This window comes from Coturnix japonica, chromosome 4 (assembly GCF_001577835.2).
Source record: "Coturnix japonica isolate 7356 chromosome 4, Coturnix japonica 2.1, whole genome shotgun sequence".
Lineage (NCBI taxonomy): Eukaryota > Metazoa > Chordata > Aves > Galliformes > Phasianidae > Coturnix > Coturnix japonica.
The window spans coordinates 4,572,030-4,591,319 of NC_029519.1; the positions used below are offsets into that span (position 1 = coordinate 4,572,030).

At 43.6% G+C, this 19,290-nt stretch overlaps 1 long non-coding RNA gene across 1 annotated transcript in view; it reads left to right on the top strand.

Annotated features, from left to right (window-relative positions):
- LOC107312667 overlaps nt 1-19,015 on the top strand; it is a 39,693-nt gene extending 20,678 nt beyond the window's left edge. Inside the window, exons 4-5 of the long non-coding RNA XR_001554542.2 lie at nt 17,349-17,590; nt 17,964-19,015. This is a non-coding gene — a long non-coding RNA (uncharacterized LOC107312667). The remainder of the gene's footprint in view (nt 1-17,348; nt 17,591-17,963) is intronic.
- Nucleotides 19,016-19,290: the final 275 nt, after the last annotated feature.

A 19,290-nucleotide genomic window follows, 5' to 3' on the forward strand; every position in this document is an offset into this window, starting at 1 on the left:
GACAATGTTTAAAGCTCAGTATTTCTGCTTCAGGAGTTTCTGTTATAGAGGATGGTGTGACTGTTTTTCATATGGAAACACCATTTAATTAAGACTTAAACAGATGGTGAACAGGAACGGTATTGTAGGCTTCGTTGAAGTAAAATCTAAAGGGCACAATAATATTTCCACTTACAGCAGCTTGTTTTGATTCCTACCAACAAATAAATTAATTCCACGTGTCAGAGCAAAACATTTTCACTGTACAGTTCATGTGTTGCTGCTTGTGTGTTAGGTGCAGATCACAAAACAGGCACACAGTTAATCTCCAAAGCAGGTACACATCTACACGTGGAGCAAATTACGCAGTGCTTGAAATCTAGCGATAAATGCATGAAAGGGCAAAAAACCTCCTTTTTGTCATAACCAGAAACATCTCTCTGTGAGCTGCAATCTCACCATGTGCTGTACCCTGCATCCCCTCTTTGTGCTTGCCTGCTTGCAGAAAGCCCATAGAAAGAGGAAAGCAACTGCAGGATGTGTTTGTAGGTGGTGCTCAGTTACTTCTCCACTACAGCACAGCCCCACTGAAGGTTTTGCATCTGAAAACAAGAAAGCGCTGTATCTAAATCAAATTGCAGTGAAACTTCTGGAACTGAAGGCAAAGTGTTATTTTGATAAGGATGCTTGCCTATCAAAAGGGAGAGGCTGTGCTGGCCCTGCAGCTCACCTTCAGAAGGTGAGAGCAGCCCTGCTGAGATAAGTGCCCTATTTCTGGGTATGGCTCGGCAGCCTGTCTGCCTGCTGCCCTGAAAGAGGATTGTGGGGGACGAAGGTCACGGCAGATAAAGCAGGGTATTAGGAGCTGTCACGCTCTCCAGTCTCTCTGCCACTGCTCACTTCATTCTCACGTGAGGGTCAAGCGCAAATCCCAGCTCAGCAGTTGCTCTGCTTTAGCAGGAGTACTTAGGGTATTTGTTACGTCCTTGGGGTGGAAATACCTGTCCAGATGATGGTGCTCAAAAGACCCTGTAGATTGCCAGCAGAGTTGGGAATGTGAGCCTGGGCTGTAGCTTTTAAAGGAAATACTCTGAGAAATATAAGAATGGAGGCAAGCATCACTAGAGACGTCCCATTTATAATTAGCACAATGCTAACAACAGGAAGACTTTCCCTGAGCGAGACCTAATGTCATTAAACTTAAACCTGGCAAACATCAGTTAGTGGAAACAAAATTAGCCTTGTCTGGGAATACCAGCTCCTGCCTCAAAGTGCTATTTTCCCCAAACATACAGGCGACGGCCTCGGAAACTGTAATTAGAAAACCCTGCCAGACTTAAAAGGAGATTCTTTCACCCGCAAAGGCCCAAGCTCATAAGCTTCTCCTATCGCCCCACAGCTCAGTGTGTTTAATGGCCTAATTGCTCAAAGTGATAACCAGACCATGTTGGGAGCATAGAAGTCTGAAGGAATATTAACAGCATCAAATCGCATCTCAGTCACTCTTGTTTGGTTCTTAGGGTTGGCTAGATGTGCTTTTTGTCTTCTTGGTTGCTTGTTTGTTCCAACCATGTTGTCACCTATTGCCCTGTTCTTGTGTGATCTTCCTCCAGGCAGTATTCTGTTGTCATTCCCCAACTCACAGGGCTCCAGTTGTATCAGCATCTCCAAAGTGTGACAGCAGGAGCTATGTGAGTGTGGCATGAAAGTTAATAGCTGGTGAAAGGATAATTTAACAGAGCATTAAGAGGCCAGATTCTCAGGTGATACCCACTGATGAGAAAATCGCACCAATTTGCACCAGCTGAAGATGCACTGTGTGGATCTCTAGGTAAAAGTAGCTTATGTAGTTAAAATTTCACACTAACTTATCTGGAGAGAGGGAATTAAACAACAAGACTAAGCATCTCCCAGAAATAGATGCATCAGTGGGAGTTGGAACAAGGTTCTAAAAGTAATTACTATCCTGCCTGGAGTGTCAGATTCATCAATAAAAGCAAAGCCTTTCCGTAGTAGTGTAGCTGTATAAAATAGAACACACCCCACACTCTGCAATAATGGTTGGAACTCGATATTTTGTAGAAATACTGAAATAGTGGAGCGTGTCTGGGTGGAGAGGTGAAACCTGTAGGTCAAGGCTGGGTAAAGACTGTGCAGTTTGATCGCTCCTTTTGGGGCTCCATGGAAACGATCACTGACTGCGCAGTGTCTCATCCCTCTTCTGATGGCAGCAGATGGCCAGGGCTGCTCAATCCCAGATTAATCAAAACTCCATTTGGAAGAGGCACTGAGGAGCAGTCCGGAGATGGGACTGGGCTGACAGAGGAGGCAGTAGGATTGCATCTGCTGAAAATCCACATGGGCTTCAGGGTGCAAAAACAAAGATTAAAGTTCCAGGAACAGAGGTCTTCAAAATGAAGGGGAAAACAGGATCTGGGGCACCAGCCAGACTGTTCCCCTAGGCTATTTCCAGGACAAGAGCTTTTGCTATGGCCTTTGCAGAAAACAGTAATGTGACAGCATTGTAATGCTGAGGATCTAGAGATGTTTTATTTTGCTACACTGCAACAGCAGAGGGTTGTGCTCGGGGGGAGTAAGCAAGCCCACAGGGCACTGGTCACTGATGTGTGTAGCAGACCTTGCAGTTTGCTTGGCATGTTGTTCTGTGTGCGTGGCTGCTTCCTGAGGAACAGTGGGACTTGCAGCATTGCCTGGACATTTGGACAACACACACATGTATCCTCTTGCCAAAGGAAAGATTGGAAACCCAACCAACAGATAGAGCAATGCAAGATGTAGGGGAGAGTGTTGACTCTCAGTGCTTTGGTACTGCATTGCACCATCAAATGTCCTGCCAGAGGGTTAATGTACTCTTTCCTCCCTCTTACCCTTTCTCTATTCAAAGATCAGAAAGATAGTGAATAACTCAGGTTGCACCAGAAATAATGTTTCTATTTCTCTATGTCATGCCAACAGGCTGAAGTAGCTTTAGGCGGAGTTTAGTAATATATGATATTTGGATTGGACTTTGCTTACAAACAGCAGTCTGGGTGATCGTTTCTGCTGTTGTTATTTTTCTTTTTTAATGGATTTGATGGAATTGCATTTTTTACAGTGCCACGTGATGATGCTCTGATTGTCATTGACTTGAACACTGTTAGTCCTGGCCCAGCACTTGATCCAGAACTTTGTGAAGTCATTTCAAAAGCTCTTATTGATTCCACTGGGTGCTGTGTAAGATTCAGGAAGATGCTACCAAAATACAAGCCTTCTTGGTGATGCTTTCTCACTGATTTATGAGCTGCTGGGAAAGATAATTAAAAGGGAAATGACATGTAACTGCGATTTAGTGGAGACCAGTGTCTATGCAGTAATGAAAAATGTTCCAGAACTTTTCCTTTAGGGTGCCTACCTCATTTTGGGGGCTGCATAAATCATCCCCGCAGGTTTGCAATAATATTTTGGCTCACTTTCTACAAGGGATTTAAAGTCTGTGTTTGACAGTATTCCCTGTGCTGTGTTTCCTTCGCTGCATGAATGTTCTTTGGCATTCAACAAAAATCCAGACTGCTTATGTTAATCTGATTTCCCCAATCAAGCCACCCTTAAATGCATTTCTCGCTGTGTGGTGAGTCATGCTGTAATGATCAGATACAGGTTATTCTGGGTATTGTGCAAACATGAGACAATGTCTTTCTTGAAAGATGTGGAAAGCACTTCTCTCCTTATCGTAAGAGATAAAGGGATTATAACCTTTCTAACTACTCCAAGAGGATACCAAAACTTCTGATTGCATTTGAAAACAAAATCACTATATTTTAAACAAGAGAACAGAGATGTGATGAATTATCAGGTGAAATCAAAGATCCTGACTGGATTGGTGCAATGAAAGCATGGTGGAATAGAGATGACAGAAGTTGTAGCCATAATCTGTAGACAAGGAAGATGTGTATTAAAAAGCAATCCAGGACAACTAATTTGTGGCCAGGTTACCACAGGCGTAATGTTTAAGTTTCCTTCTCCCATGCTCTTTCTCTGCAGTTAACAGAGAATTTCTGGTTGCTTTAGTGTAGTCCTTCAGTCAAGACTGCCTGACTTTGAACAAGAGCAGCGATTTAAGTGTATTATTATTGTTATCAACATTTTGTTTCTGAGTTGCAACTGCACATGTGAAGTTTAATCCAAATGGCGAGACTGGGAGCTGGAGGCAACGCAGCTGGCAGCACTAAGCCCTAGCTAATTAACTGTGCTGCAAGGCAGACTTATTAGCTCAGGCAGCGGTTTCTAAACAGGAGGGGACTGGTTTACTTGTGAGGAAGGGGCTATAGTAGCATGGTGGGGTCAGCAGATCATGTTTGGGCCATGTAGGAGTGAGGTTGAAGAGTTGTGAAGACCAGGGTGGACCACTTTGGTGCCAGTTTGCTGTGCCACTGCCCAGAGACCATGCAATGCATGGCCACATACATTCTGGTGAGAAGGTTCTGCATCATGTTCAGAACCAGCAACTCTCGTGTGAAACTGAATTCAAGTTTGCAGCTAGCTTGAGTAGGAATATCACTGCAGGCTCTATTCCTTTGTTCTGCTAAATGGATATATTCTTTTCTCTAGGAAGGCATAGGGTTTTTTTTTGCTTTACATGGGTGAGAAACTGTAACTTTCACCTGGAAAAATACTGCTTATCCTTTGTCTACTGATTAATTTCTCATATGCACAATTTTTGAAGGGCTATATCAGGATGACGGCTGTGGTCCTCTCCTTTCTGCTACCTGGGATCCCATGGGAACAGGACATTTCCAAGAATCTGCTGCTTTAGATGCAGTGACCTTTTATGTTTGTTTTAAGTTATGTTGTTCTTTTATCTGCGACAAAACCTTGGAAACTTATAACAGTTCCCTTTGGTTTTTTAAACCTAAATGCAGAAATTTCATTAAGTTATTCATTCTCCCTCATTGTCATTGTGATCACCAGCCACGTCAATCACAGTAGCGCTTCAAAGAGTGAGGTTGAGCTGTGCATCAGATATAACTTTATTCTTTGTATTTATAAGGCAAAGCATAAATTCTAGCAGGTCCACTAGTCATATCTATTGATTTGGTACTTAATCACATGAACACAATGAATATTCAATGACTGTATGATATAAAAAGAACAATCAGAATAAGCTATTATAGGTGCTGGAATCTCATTTAAAATCTAATTAGGTCTAGTACAAAACTAGAGGAGTCCTGTCTGAGTAGGAAGAAATGGATGTGTCTATATAACAAGTGAAATGTCTTCTTTTTTCACCCTTCTCCTGGCATATGTTAAGAAGCTAACATTTTTCTCAGCTTCCACTTAGAAAACCATTACTCTGTCTAGCTTGGGCAAAGGCTCATGACCTCATGTTTTAATTTACAGACTAAGGCTGATCATTCTGTATAACTGCGTTCTGCTTGGTATGCAGCATGACCATAGATACAATGTTAGGGTTGGTCACTGCAACTCAAGCAGCGATGGCTTTGTAGCTGTTCCCATTTCACAGCTCTGTCTGCAATTAGTGTTGAGTTGGCCACAGTGCTAATGGGCTTCTGCAGAGTGAGGTTCTTTTACAGTAGAAAGAGTGGAGGTGGTAGGAAAATCCCACCCCATATTTGAAAACCACTTAAAGCACTAAGATGTCACAATCTTTGGTAGCAATTGTAGGGACTTGCGGGCTTTATTTTAAAACCTACCTATGCAGACTACCAGAGTAGGACAGAGCCTGCCTTGCCATTTCTATGGGGAGATGTATGGATGGATGTACCTCTGCCAGTGTTACATCATGCAGTGCCTGCATGATTAAGTAAAAATAGATTATGATTTGGTTCAGCACTTACATTTTGCAGGAAAGTGGAGTGCCATGAGATACGCTTTTACACAGATACTCGTGTAAGTGAATAAAATGGGTTTTCAGAACAAGTATTGATTGCCTTGGGGCAGATGAAGAACAGAACTAAGGAAAACAAACACCTTTCAGCCAGCTGTGTTCTGCAAACAGGACACAGCCTTCTGCCTTCAGGGTGCATCTTCCTGTTAAAACAGTGCTAGCAAAGTGAGTCTGTTGTTTAGTGCCTGTTCTAGTTTCCCTTGTGCTTTTCTTGGTGAACCAAGATGTCTGTAGGAGTAGTTCAACCAACTGTGTAGGATTATTCGCACTCTTGCTGTCTCTCACTCCTTTGCTTTTTGTTGTTTTACACTGGAGATGGAGTGCAGTTGGAGACCAAGTCAGGAAAGGCACGTGGGGTTTTGCTCACTGAGAGTCTGTAGTCGTCACGCAGGCAATGTTTTTCCTGCTTTTCATTAAAAAATAAATTTTAAAATGAGGTTAGGCTTCTAATCTGATTTACCTTGAAACGTTGCTAACTTCAAATGGCTATAACTGGCCACTCCACTTGCTAATCATGGGGATTTTACTTCATAAGGAGCTGCAGGAAACAACTAGAGGGCTATGAGGCTGTTCAGGGGAAGCTTTGCCACATGGTTAGGGGGTTAGATGACTGTGCTTGATGTGCTCACGTTATGCTGCCATCTTTTAGTCATCTTTTATTCAGTGGCTACATCTCAGTTTTCTCCTCTTGTGCTGTTTCCAGCCCATAACAAACATTCTGATGTTTCAGGTGAAAGTTTCAACCTTATTCCTTACAGCTCAGATCATGTAGGTTTCCCCTTCAGCGAAATCCGAGAATGGTGGTACCATGGGTTAGCAAATTTGGAGGTTAGATTTTGCCCAAGAAGCTGGTTAGCAGCTGCTCAAATACGTGCCATGCTGAATGTTAATTTCCTGGAAATACAGCTCTGGATACAAAACTGACATTTCATTCATGAATTAATTTTGTTGTTGCTGAACATTTGGAGCTGGAATGATCTTTATGCTTTGAAAACGTGTTCCTATTCCACCTCCATTGGTTTCTGACAGCACAGAAGCCAAGGCAGCTGTTCTAGGAAAAGTGCCATTTGCAACCACATACTCTGATGGTAAGAGGCTTAGCCTGAAGCAATGTTGCAATGACTTCAGAGCTGCCAACTGCAAGTGTCTCTGCCCCAACTGGCTGACTAGAATTAATATCATTATTCTAAATGTAATGAATTATATTCAAAAATACTTCACGTGTAAGTAGAGAATTAAAGGAAATCAGGGAAAGTCATTCTAATATTCAGTTTGCATACTGTATTCATGTAAGTAAGGACATATTCCTTGCTAGTGTTTCAGAACTATATAGTACCATTGTATTGAATATGAAGACTCAAAAGTATAACCCAAGTAGTGCACATCTTCCCACCTGAAAGAAGAAACTGAAACTCTCAGTTTCTATTATTTCAGTCCTGAAAATTTGAGTTATTGAGACTTGGTTTGATCTCCGTACCACAGTCAGTCAAGAAAAGTCTCATGATATCTCTTTGCCAAGGAGAAATTGTACTCAGGAAGAGATGGGTTGGGCAAGAAGTGTCTTGATAAACTCCAGTCACTCAGTGACACATCTGTCCCTAGACTTTGTAGGCTGCTGCGTATGAACCCTAATTTTTGCCTGCTGTGTGTTGCCTTCCATACCTACCTTGTTCCTAAGATTTGATTTTTGGCTCTGTTCCGTGTCATGTGAGATGAATGGCTTTAATCAGAATCTCTTAAACCCACATCAGTCAATCGTAACCCTTTGTGAGATGCATTGTGGTCTTGCCCTGGCAAGGCAAGATGCTAAACATAGGGCACAATCTTAACTACATTCTATCTAAGAGGCTCTTAGGCTTTGTAAGATTTTTCCAGTGATGGTTTCATTTGAGCTCTATAAATGGAAACCAGGCAAGAAAATGAGATGTCTGCTCTGAAACATTCATATTGATTTCAGCAGTCATACTCTAATTGTTCTCTCCAATTAATTAATTGGGGTTCTGAGTGAGAAGTGGCTTAAGTGGCAGAGTATTTTGCAGTTGCCCCAATGGACAGCAGCTGACCAAGTCTGGTATTCCTCGTTAACTGAGTATAAACTTCTAGATGCATTAAACTGAATGACTAGTGTTAATGAAGTTTATCACAGTACTTGCAACTCGCATTTGTCTCTTGCAAGTGGGTTTTGCAAGGCTGAGCTGATGAAAAGTGCTCCTTCCAGCTCCAGGCAGTATTTACAATGGTTCCTCTTCTCTGTGCTTGGAGCATTTTCTTGTTTTAGAGACCATGGAGCATCACGCTGTCTTAGTCAAGTTAGCACATGTGGTTTTCTGCCTTCATTTTGCAGCTTTTGCTGATAGGAGAGGACTCTGTGAGATTCTTCTGAATGTAATATTAGCATATTCTGTCCTCTGAACTTCCATGTTCCAACCAGAGGCTTTTAGCTGATTATCTCAAGTCTCTTCTCTCTAATGACTTTCCAGTTTCTTGATGTTGAGCAAAATCAGCGGATAACTCTCTCTATTAGATATAATTATCTAATGTATATTGAGCTTGGGAAATTATTCAGTTAATTTTGTCTTTAGTCTTCCATTTCCTGTTAGAGATTTGAAAGCATAAGCCTGCGTTTCTCTCTTAATTACTGCATCCTGTTGATTTCTTGTTCCATTTTTTAAAGATAAGCACGTGCTTGAATGAGAGCATTTAAATGCAGGAATAAGAAGTCTTCATCAAACTGTGATTGTGGTTTGAGTGCACTAATATCACTGACTGAGGTGAACCATGATTTTTTATTACAAATTCACTACCAATGTAGCATTTGTGTGTGTGTGGAGATAGCAATGGGGAAGGGCCCACTCCCTATAGGAGGAAAAATGTCTTTCTCTTGATTAGATTTTTGTACTGCTTCTAGTCTCCATCCTCACAACGCTGAGCTCTTGTTCAAGTGATTCTACATTAATGGGAATGATCGTGCCCCATGCTCAGCTGCTTTCCATCTTTTCTTTTTTTCTAAACGTTTGTCAGCTGTTGAGTTGATTAGGAATAAGCTGTTACTGTGTGAGGCCAACCAGAGAAGGGACTGTGCTGCCTACTGAATGCCTCCAATTGTGCATCTGGGATTGCTGTCTGTGCCACAGAGCCTTTGTTGCCATAACTTCTCTTCCTGGTAGATGAGGAGAAATTTTTCTTGTGGCTTTTACAAGGTCATAAAAATCATTTTAAAGCCTTTTACTCCACACAGACTTGGTCTTCACCTCTGTAACTATACTTGCTTTTATGATGTAATGTTGCTGGATGGCTCTGCACTAGGTTTTCCCTCAGTGCTGCCAGGACAACTGAGTATTTTGTTCTAGATAAAGCAGCCTGCAATATTGTTGCATTTCTTCCCCCTCCTTCAAATCAAAAGTTGCCTAAAACTTAATTCTCCAATTTCTCAGGGCCCTAGAACAAGGCCAGCTGAAGGGGTCTTCTGTCTATGGTTATTCCATTCTGAACAGAGCATGTTATTTCTTATATTATGAACAGAATATTGCTACTACACGTTCACATTTTAAAGTAAGGAAGGAAAACATTCAGTTAACTCAGCTGAGAAAGTCAGCCTGGATCTCGCTGCTGGATTTCCTTCCCTTGCTTATTCTTGATGTCTCTTGTCCCCTTTTCATGAGTGCTAACTTTATTGCAAAGCAGTCTGACAGCAGGGACACACTGAGTTCTTCTAGTTTGATGTTTCCATTGCAATATTAGGCTGAATGGTAGCTGGCAGCAAAATCCATCCCTGTACCTCCTGAGACTCATTAAAACCGGGTAACTCTGAAGAACAGCAAAATGATTTCTGTTTGGGCTGTGTTGCCAATTTAACAGATGTGTGAAAGGTAAAATGATGAAGTAGTTTCTTCTAAGGAAATTCCTCTAACTTTGCACTTTCTTAAAACTTTCAATAAATGTTCTCTTATCAGATAAACTCTGTAGACATAACTGCTTGTAATCACACGCTGAATGCCTAAGAGAAGAGTACACAGATTTTTCTAGCATCACAGACTTTATTATATATATATATAACACAGCTTATTATAATTGCATTAATTTGTGCTTAGACTACTTGGGAGTATAATTATTGCACCATTTCAGGACCCATTTTGGTTGATGGAGCTGCTTCCATTGGATCTTGTTGGCTTTATCTCCTCCAGTTCTCCCTCTCCTGGTGACTGTGCAGCCACCAGCTCAGCCCACCATGTGGGTGCTCAGCACACATTGCTGTACCTGAACTGTCCATTTAGCAAATGCTTTTGTTAAGGAAGTGGATTTAGGAGTTCTACATAAACAAGCAACTTTCAGGCTAGGATAAAATCACAGTTAGATATTTTGGTTGAGTTCAGACTGAACTGAAATATTCCACATTTTGAGTTTTTTCTCCTCTAATTACAAGATTTTTTGCTGTCAAGTTACAGAGAGAAAGGAAGGGTTGTTCTGAATCCCCAGGCAAGCCTGCTTCAATCCCGACTCAAACTTTTAGCTCTCATCATAAAGAAATATTGGCTGTAGTTTTATTTTAATCTCCCCTTGTGAAAGTGACAGACTGAAACCGTGTGAGCCCTGACACTGGCAAAGAAATAATGCCTCTCTCAGGCTGCTCAGTCCTATGGAGGTGTCATGCAGGAGGTCAAGGCAGCCACAGGAACTGCCTCAACACTGAGATGCCATGGTGTGACCTGTGGTGGGTTGGTGGCTGCCAGCCAAGGTGCCAAGGGACGCTGCAGCTAAGAACTGTGCCTGCCAGCACCCAGCACAATGTGTGTGCAGCACCGACAGGTTGTCCTAATTTGCTCTTACGCACAAAATCAAACGGGAAAATATTTGATTTGACAGGGCAAACAAATGGTGCTTTTGTGGAGAAATGATACTTTCAGCATATGATAGCCATCTGCCTGCTCCTCGCTGCGATTGTTGGGAGTTATAATTGGACACGCGGCTTTGACACCTACAGCGAGTAGCTGGCGCTGCCACCAGGCAATTTTAAGTGGGACAGAGCATTTATGAGTGTGAATTTTCACTTGGCTGCCATCCAGACAGCCCTGTTAGGGACCAACGAGTGATCAGGGATAGAAAATGGTTAATGAAGATTCTGCCTTCAGTTAAAGCTAAACTCAAAAATGGCATGCGTTTTTGTGTGGATGGTTGATAAAGATTCTCCTTGAATCTGTGTGTTTGTGTGCTGTATCACTGAGCTCTGGCTGCTCTCTGGAGATGGTAGCAAACCCTTTGTGGCGTGGGGAGAGTGTGGCAGTGCTGTGGTGGGGGCTGTTGTCATTGGTGCTGGGTCTGCCTGGAGTCAAGTGGTGATGTGGCTCTGGCATTGGTAGTAGGCTTGGAGGAAACAAGCTTTTAATACATTGTGCCTGACTCATCTTCATTTCATATTGGAGAGAGCTGCTTTAACAGCACATAATGGGCCAGTCGTTTCCCATTGGGTTTTACTGATATATTTGAAATGCGACTGCTTGCTGACAATCTATAATCCAGTGGCTCTTACCCAGGCAGAGGAGGGTCAGTATGGCCGAGGTTTCATAGCTAGGCAAAAGCTATGCCAGCATAAATACATTCCTTGGCACCACAGAGGTTTATTAGAGCCAAGACCCAGTTTCTTTATTTATTGATACATTTATTCTTGAAAGAAAAAGGACTGGACACGAGCAGATCTGGACTGCTCCTATCCTTGACCAGCAGCAACATGAGACCAGAGCGTGTCTCAGTCCCTGCCCCACGGTGTAGACCTGGTGCCTGTGCTTGATCTCCAGCAACCGTGGTCTATGTGTGGCATAAGTGATACTGCTGCAAAATTGCTGTTTGTTTATTAGCGGAGGTTAGATGGTTCAGGAGTAGTTTAGATACATTGGCTTCTAAAATCGCCGGGGGCACCATCACCTGCTTTTCTCAGGTTTAGGACATTGACTAATCCTAAATTCCAAACCTGCCTCAGTTCCTTCCTTTACTGCATTTCCTACTCTGTCCCGGGTGCTATTTAGCTTAAGGGAGTGCACTGTCCTAATTATCTACAAACAAAAGCACAAAACCAAAGGTGGATTATCTGTTGTTTTTCTTCTCTGTTGAGGGAACGGTGCTCTTTGTCCATTCATTTCAAAGCACACTAATGTTCATGAACAATTTAAAGGAGAAATATTTGATTCTGCAGGGGCGTTGGTAATGACTTAATCAAAGGCAAAATGCCCCTTTGCTCCAATTTAATGTTCTTACAGTTTAGTTCTTATTAGCATTGATTTTTCCCAAGCCTTTAGCATCCTATTTATGAAAGGCAACATAATGAAATTTAGCAATAAACAAGAATGTTGGAACAACAGAACAGACCTTTATTCTGCTGGCTGGTACGTAGGTGTGGAACATCTGCATCTCCAGAAGGGCTGCATTTTGGTGGGCTTATACAGGCACATGGAAACACACTGTGCCCCCATCACCATCCATATGTAGGGCGGGAGAAGGGACACGCTGAATGTCTGGTCTGATGATGTTGGCATGTAAGCCAGTTGGGAATCTCTGACATTCTCAATTAGAGCTTGTTTGCACAATCTCTTTGCAATTACCAAGCAGTTTGCAGCCAGTGCACCTGAAGGCTGCTCTGGGACAAGCTAAAATCTCACTGTCAAAGCTAGGAAATATGTGGCATTTGCAGTGCTAACAGAGAAGGATCTAAAATAAATGCCTAAACTTTCCTCAGACCTTTCAGTGGTCACCAGTCCTTCTGCAGTTCCTCACACAGACTGGTTAAAAATAGTCTTTACATTTTCATCTAATTGGTTGGAATGTCTGCATCTGTGCTACAAAGAATTTCAGAGGAGAAAGTAGTGCTTATAGGGGTTTCTTAAGTAGGACCTCCCAAATATTTAAGTGTCCCAAACAGATAAGGCAGTAAGTCTATATAAAACTGTGGCAAGTCATTACCACTAACCCTCCTCCCTGCAACATCAAATATCTGTCTTAGATTGTTCATGAACAATAGCATGCTTCAAAATGAATGGGCAAAACCCATCCATGGATGTTGGAGAGGGCTTGGTCGCCTCGGAACCCCTGGTGGACTGATGGGTGCAGCTTTTGGCTGCACTGCTGTAATGTAAGCTGAAAAGTGACTTCGTATTTATGGATAGTGAAATTCCAGGGCATAAGTCTGGAGGCAAAGAAAAGGAGCAGTATCTGAGAAACAAGCTGTTCACTGTTTTGCCCAGCTGAAAGATACTGTTGGCAAAACTGGAAAGCTGTGGGTCAATTTAGTTCAGCTTTGTGATGAACTATGTATTATCCCAGTAATTATATTTGACAGTCAAAGATCTTGTGTAAGGACAAAGACCATTTATTATTGCTTAATATATTCTCTGCACACTCAGTCCAGCTGCCCCAAATGCAGCTGCCCAAATCTGTCTTGGCTTCCAGAACTGATTCCTCCATCCCCTGCTCCCTGCTGTGGCTGGGGTTAAGCAGCATTCTGCCACAAGAGGGATTTCTTGGAGCCAAAACCTGGATTCAGCAGCTCCTCCTTGGCCTGCATTGCTCCTGGGAAGCTTTGGAGAAGTGATTTATTGGGCTGAATCTCACCCTTCACCCGTGTCAGGGAAGTGGTGGGAATGCAAACACTGTGTTCCGAGATCATAGGACTGGATAGAAATTTTTTACATGTTTTTGTGAGAGGAACAGCAGCTGTTCTAATTCATCTTCTAGTTTCTAAGCCTCTGAAATCACTGATTTACTATAATTAATGCTTCCCTCCCCCCCCCACTTAAACCTCCAGAACTTTGTCCATAATAAACCTTCTTACATACTGAAGGAAAATGCGGATGTTTTCCTGTGGTACCTCCCAGTAAGAGCCCAGTGTATCCTCTGGGTAAATGGCCAAGTCAGCCTGAGATCTGAGCTAAAAAAGCACAGGGTTAGCTACCTCGGGCCATTGCACCATAACCGTGCAGCGTGCTTTGCTCAGTTCACAACCACTACTAAACCTTGCAGGAAGAGCTCAGAGGAAAGCTCTGCAGCACGGATGGATCCTGCAGCACCACCTACGGCGGGTTGGCTGGGTGCTTCCTTCTGCAGGTGCGGATGCTGAGCATCATTTTCTGCCATTTCCACTTTACGCCGGGCTGCTACAACCCAGCCTTTAGGGGGAACGCCGTCTGCAGCACCTGCAGAAGGAAAAGCTCTCTCCTTGTCCCCAGCAGCCCCCGTGCAATGGTTTCCCTCCCCCTCATGCTGCCGCGGGGCCGTGCGGATGGTCCCTGCCGTGCGGATGGTGCGGATGTGACGGGAATGAGAATCGCAGAGCTCTGTCCTCACGCGGCGCTCTGGAAACGAATCGCTTTGATCTCAGGCGGATTTCCCCGCTCTATTTTTAGATGAGGCGAGGATAACCGAGGGATGTCGGTTCTGATGCAGACAGAATGGAGCTTCAGATGCGTTTTTCCTCCTGGGATAGGAGAGGAGAGCAGAAGGAGGAAAACAAGGCAATCTCCAGCAGTGAGTCTGAGCCTTCTGGTGCAGACAGAGACGGAGAGCTGAGCCCCTGAGGCTGCAGAGGGATGTCCCCAAATACAGAGTACACCACATAAGCTGATAAATCTCCCTATGCTGCCTCTTGCTGCTTTTTGTGTAACTCACTATTCTGCAGCAGCCCAGAGCCAGCAGCTGTGACTGAATTCAGCTTTGTAGTGTAGTGGATGTGTTTGTGAGGGATTGCTAATAGTTATCCTTTGATTTAAAAATAATTGCTGTGTCTCTCACTCTTCCTGCTTCCAGGGCATGTTGTAGCTGTACGAGACTACTTGGTTTTGATGGTGTCAATTCCTGCTTTGCATTTTGCATTCAAAGACTTCAGCAAAACAAGAAACAGACAATCAAACCAAACCTTTATCTGACCATGGGAGTGTTTCACCGACCATGGGAGTGTTCAAGAAACGTCTGGATGTTGTGTTGATGAATATGATTAAGCCGGGAAGCACTGATAATGGTTGGACTAGATGATCTTCTAGGTCTTTTCCAACCTTGATAATTCTGTGATTCCTGGGTGGCAGCAGAAGCGTTCGTGTGCATGTGCGGGTTTGCACGCAGGCTGCCGTAAGGGAGAGAACCTGTTTACAGGGCACGAGCTCTGGGGAAGGATTTGCTTCCTTTTTCTCCCATCTACCGTTGCTGGGAAACGGCCGCCCCGGTGCTGACAGTGTCTGACTCACCGCACCCGGTCCTCACTCGCACTGCGCCTCGAGCTACAGCGGCAACAAAGGAAGTACAGATTCAGCAGTTAGACATGAAACACCGGGGAAGCTCCTTCCCTGGTGGCTCCAGGATATGGCTGTTGGCTGCCAGGTGTAAGCGGTCCCCGGGGGCTGTAGCAAAGGCACGAGAAAGGCTTTTGTTTGGCGCTTCGAATCACACAGCAGCCAACAGAGCCATGCGAGGATGACTCCATGGACATCCCTTTGCACCAAAGGTTATAGAAACCTATGGAAAAGCCGTATTGATATCCACTGAGCTTGCTCACTGCCCACCTGTCCTTAAATACTCAAAAGAACATGAATGAGTCCATTTCTTGCACTCTTTCCTCTGCCGTGTTTTTGTGTTTTATGGAGTAGAGCTCAGTTCTGACCAGCTGTGAGCACTGGGGTTTGCCTGGACATTCTCTTTTTACTTGTGTGGACAGTCTGACTTGTATGGGTATTCCCTTTTTTATGTTCGTAATTGCACTGCTTACTGAACCTATGTTTGGTGGACGGCTTTGCACAGCCAAATGCAATGGTGCAATGAACATAGCATAAGCATAAAGCTTGAACACAGATCAAGATAATAATATAATCAGATTCATAAATTCCACACCATGACATCAATCACCTAAGCTTCAAAGTAAGAAATTCGGGACCCATTTGAGGTTTGCTGTGGGTTTACTACTGTTTTGTTCGACATTTCTCCATCTGGAGAGCTCTTAGTTGCAGCTTTGGTGCTTCTGGTTTACTTTTTATCAAACGCCACAGATCTGAGGGGCTGGGTGGGAGGGGGAAGCTGGAGATGTGATGGAACTGTAGGATAGCAGTGAGTACAGCAGGACTGGCAGCAGCCACAAATCAGGCTTAGCAGAGTGTCACAAGCCTGGTGTGCTTGGCTCCTTGCCCTGGCAAGCATTCAGAACCTGAGCAATTGCTAGAAACTTCCCCTAGCTTGAGTTTCTGGACTTCCTGCGGTGTCCAGACTGTTCCTAGCATCTGCATCAGAGAGCAGAAGCTGATGTTGCAGCCGCTGAGGCCCAAGACAGACACCCAGCTCTAAGTTTCCAGTACTTTCAGCATACCATTTCCCCCCTCTTTCCCTCCTGTTCTTCTTCCCAACTCTGGTGTACTTCTTCAGGATGAGCTTACCCAGCTGCTAATGTCTGAATCAATAAGATGCAGACTGGGTCTCCAAACTCAGTGTGATGCAATAGACCAATCATACACCCTTTGCTGCAGTTCACCACACCAGAGCACTCTCTGCAGGTGTGCTCAGAAGTGATGACACCTCTTCTTGGCATTGCTGGGGCCATACTTCACCTCCATCACCACCGCCCCTCCACAGTGAGACATCCTTCCATCACTTTTACTTCTTCTGGAGTTCCTCTGGATTTCATTTTATCGGTGGATTACATCTGAATTTTGCACCTGTGAATGTAAAGCTTGTGTCCCTTTGCTGGCTCCTGCTCACTCAAGTAGCTGGGGCTATCAGGGCAGCTTGAGCACCCCAACCTGCACAGCTCCAGGAGTTGCCAGGAAATGGGACAGGATTGTGGTGGTTTTAGCATGAATCTCAAAGCAGTATTTTAAGCCCATTACAATCCAGGACTGGATTTCACAACAGAAATCTAGATGTCGAGGGTGGACTCCCTCCTGAATCCTGAAACCCAGTTCCTGGAGGATTCCTAATTCTGCAAGTAGGTCACGCCTGCTGTCTGCCTCTGGGTACAGCAAGCAGAGGCTTGACAGGTCTAAATAATAACTCTTATCTCCTTGCTCTTTGATGTGAGATGTCACTAAGATGTTCCCTGCCATCCGCTTTTCATTTTTCCTCTTCCCTTTTTGCACAACTCTGCTGAACACACAAGTTAATGAAGGATAAGACATTTCTAGGTCCCACCAGTTCTTGCAGCACGCAGTCTTCCCCCCAACCTCCAGTGTGGCTCTTTGCATTGGCCTGATGTGGGAGAACGGCTGGCAGGACTGCAGTGTCCCAAAAAGCCATGGGTAATCTAAAGCTGTCCTTTAAGCCACATTTTCAGCATGCAGAGCCTAAAGCCAACAGCCCTCTGCATATAAAAGCAGCATAAATCACAGCTACTGCTTGTGCAGGGGTGTGTGCGTGTGCAGTCTTTACATCAAGATATTGCTTGTGTAAAGCACCATGGATGTCTCATCCCGTCCTCTTACAGCAGTCTTCTCTCTCTTTACAGCACTGTAGATCGAAGCTTTACATAACTTCAGGAGCCAACGGCTTTGTGAGGGAATCCCACTAACAGGAGCTGTGTCAGTGCCATCGGCAGTTCCAATTCTGTGATAAAATGCACACGCTGTTTGCATTCTACCAGTATGAATTCTGCTGGATCTTTGTCACAGAGGTTTCAGCTTTTGCAGGGAGTCTTTTGAAGACCTTGCCCTAATTGTGAAGCAATTCCAGTGACACTTTAAATTATGGGTGAGTTTTACATAAGTCTTTGGATATGTGTTGTTATGACATGTAAAATTTTATCTTTGCAAAATGCAGTGGATTATGTAAGGTCTTTGTTTTGCTTTTGTCAGGATAATTTGAACCACTGCACATTTAACAAATGTACTTTCAAAAGACCCAATCCAGCACACAGCTGTGATAGTGCAGATAGATAAGCTTAATAAACTTTATTAAATTTCTATTAATTTATATAAGCTATCAGGCAAGTTTATGTGACTGCATTAAAACTACAGATTCAAGCACACAAGGAGCAGCAAAAGCCGTATCCTGAAACACAGCTCCTTTGCTGGGCTTCCAGGGGCGGCTTATTATATGATCAAATGCTGTTTTTTTTCCACAGGGGCCCTGCCTCCATCACTGAGCAGGCTGCCTGATGCAAATCAATGGGCAGCAATTCAGAAATCTGTTTTCTTCCTGTCATTCAGCATGTGGCCCCAGTCCTTGTTTACTGCACGCTGCTTAGCTTTACTGTAAAGATGAAATACTCTTTCCACCTGGGTTTTTCCATGACACTCATTACAGCAGTAGTGTTTATTTCACACGCAAGCAATTAATTAATTTGTCTCTCTGAAGCCCAGTAAGGCACACTAGAAGCATTATTACTTTATAGACAAGGAACAGAGACACAGAGAGTCATTCAAGAACGTCAATTAACTTGGGATGCTGAACGTGACATGCTCAAGGGCTGATATCTCCATGCATATAATGGGGCTTCGCAGGCTTAGTGCCCCTGTACATTTCAGCGCCAACAGGGCTGGACAGCAATGGGCAGATGGAGAAATCGGATGGGAGATGCCAGATGAATGCAAGTCCTTGGCCAAGACTTGCAAGATCTGAAGGTGCAGAGAGCTTTAAAAGAAAGAGCTGAAGGGAAGCAGTGATGTGACTTCGTGGGTGCCTCTTGCTATGATTTAGTGCTGTGTGTGTACTCAGGTACCAGCTTAGATTGCAGCCAGGCATCACTCCTGTCACTAAATTTGTCCCACACACTGCGTGGATAGCCCACAGACTGATCAGAAGAGGACAAAACATCTCTCCTCTCTCACTTGGACTACAGCATACATGAGAAACTCACATGACAATTGTATTACCCAGAACTTGCATGATGACTTTGCACACCATAAAGTCTGGGCAGTCACAGGAGTGCAACTGCAGGGGCCCTCCTTGGCTTTCTTCAGATCACAATTTGTCAGCTCCCATCCCAGAAATGAGAGTCCTGAGAATGACTGCAGAAACTTTTACTTGTCTGAGGTCCAGGAGTATTTATGTAATTTAATCGATGAACCGCATTGATTTATTTGCACTAAGTAACTCCTTGGGATCTGGATAATAGATAAGGGTGTGCACAGTGCTGTACAAACACATCATAAATAAATGTAACTTGCAAATCAATTGTCAGATATTGATGATTAATCTCCTTACAGTAAAATAACGTTGTCTGTTCTTTTTTTTTTTTTTTTTTTTCCATTTGTTTTTAATTTAAAATTTAAGTGGTTTCAGAGTCAATTATTTCAGGATAGCTGCCCTTTAAGCCAGATCTTACACTTCTTAAAAGGTCATAGGGTCTAAATATCATGGTTACTTACGAAGCATGGCTCCCTGAGAGGTCTGACAGCTGCCTTCATCAGAGCAAATCAAGGTCCTGTACAAATAAATGCTTGGCCGTG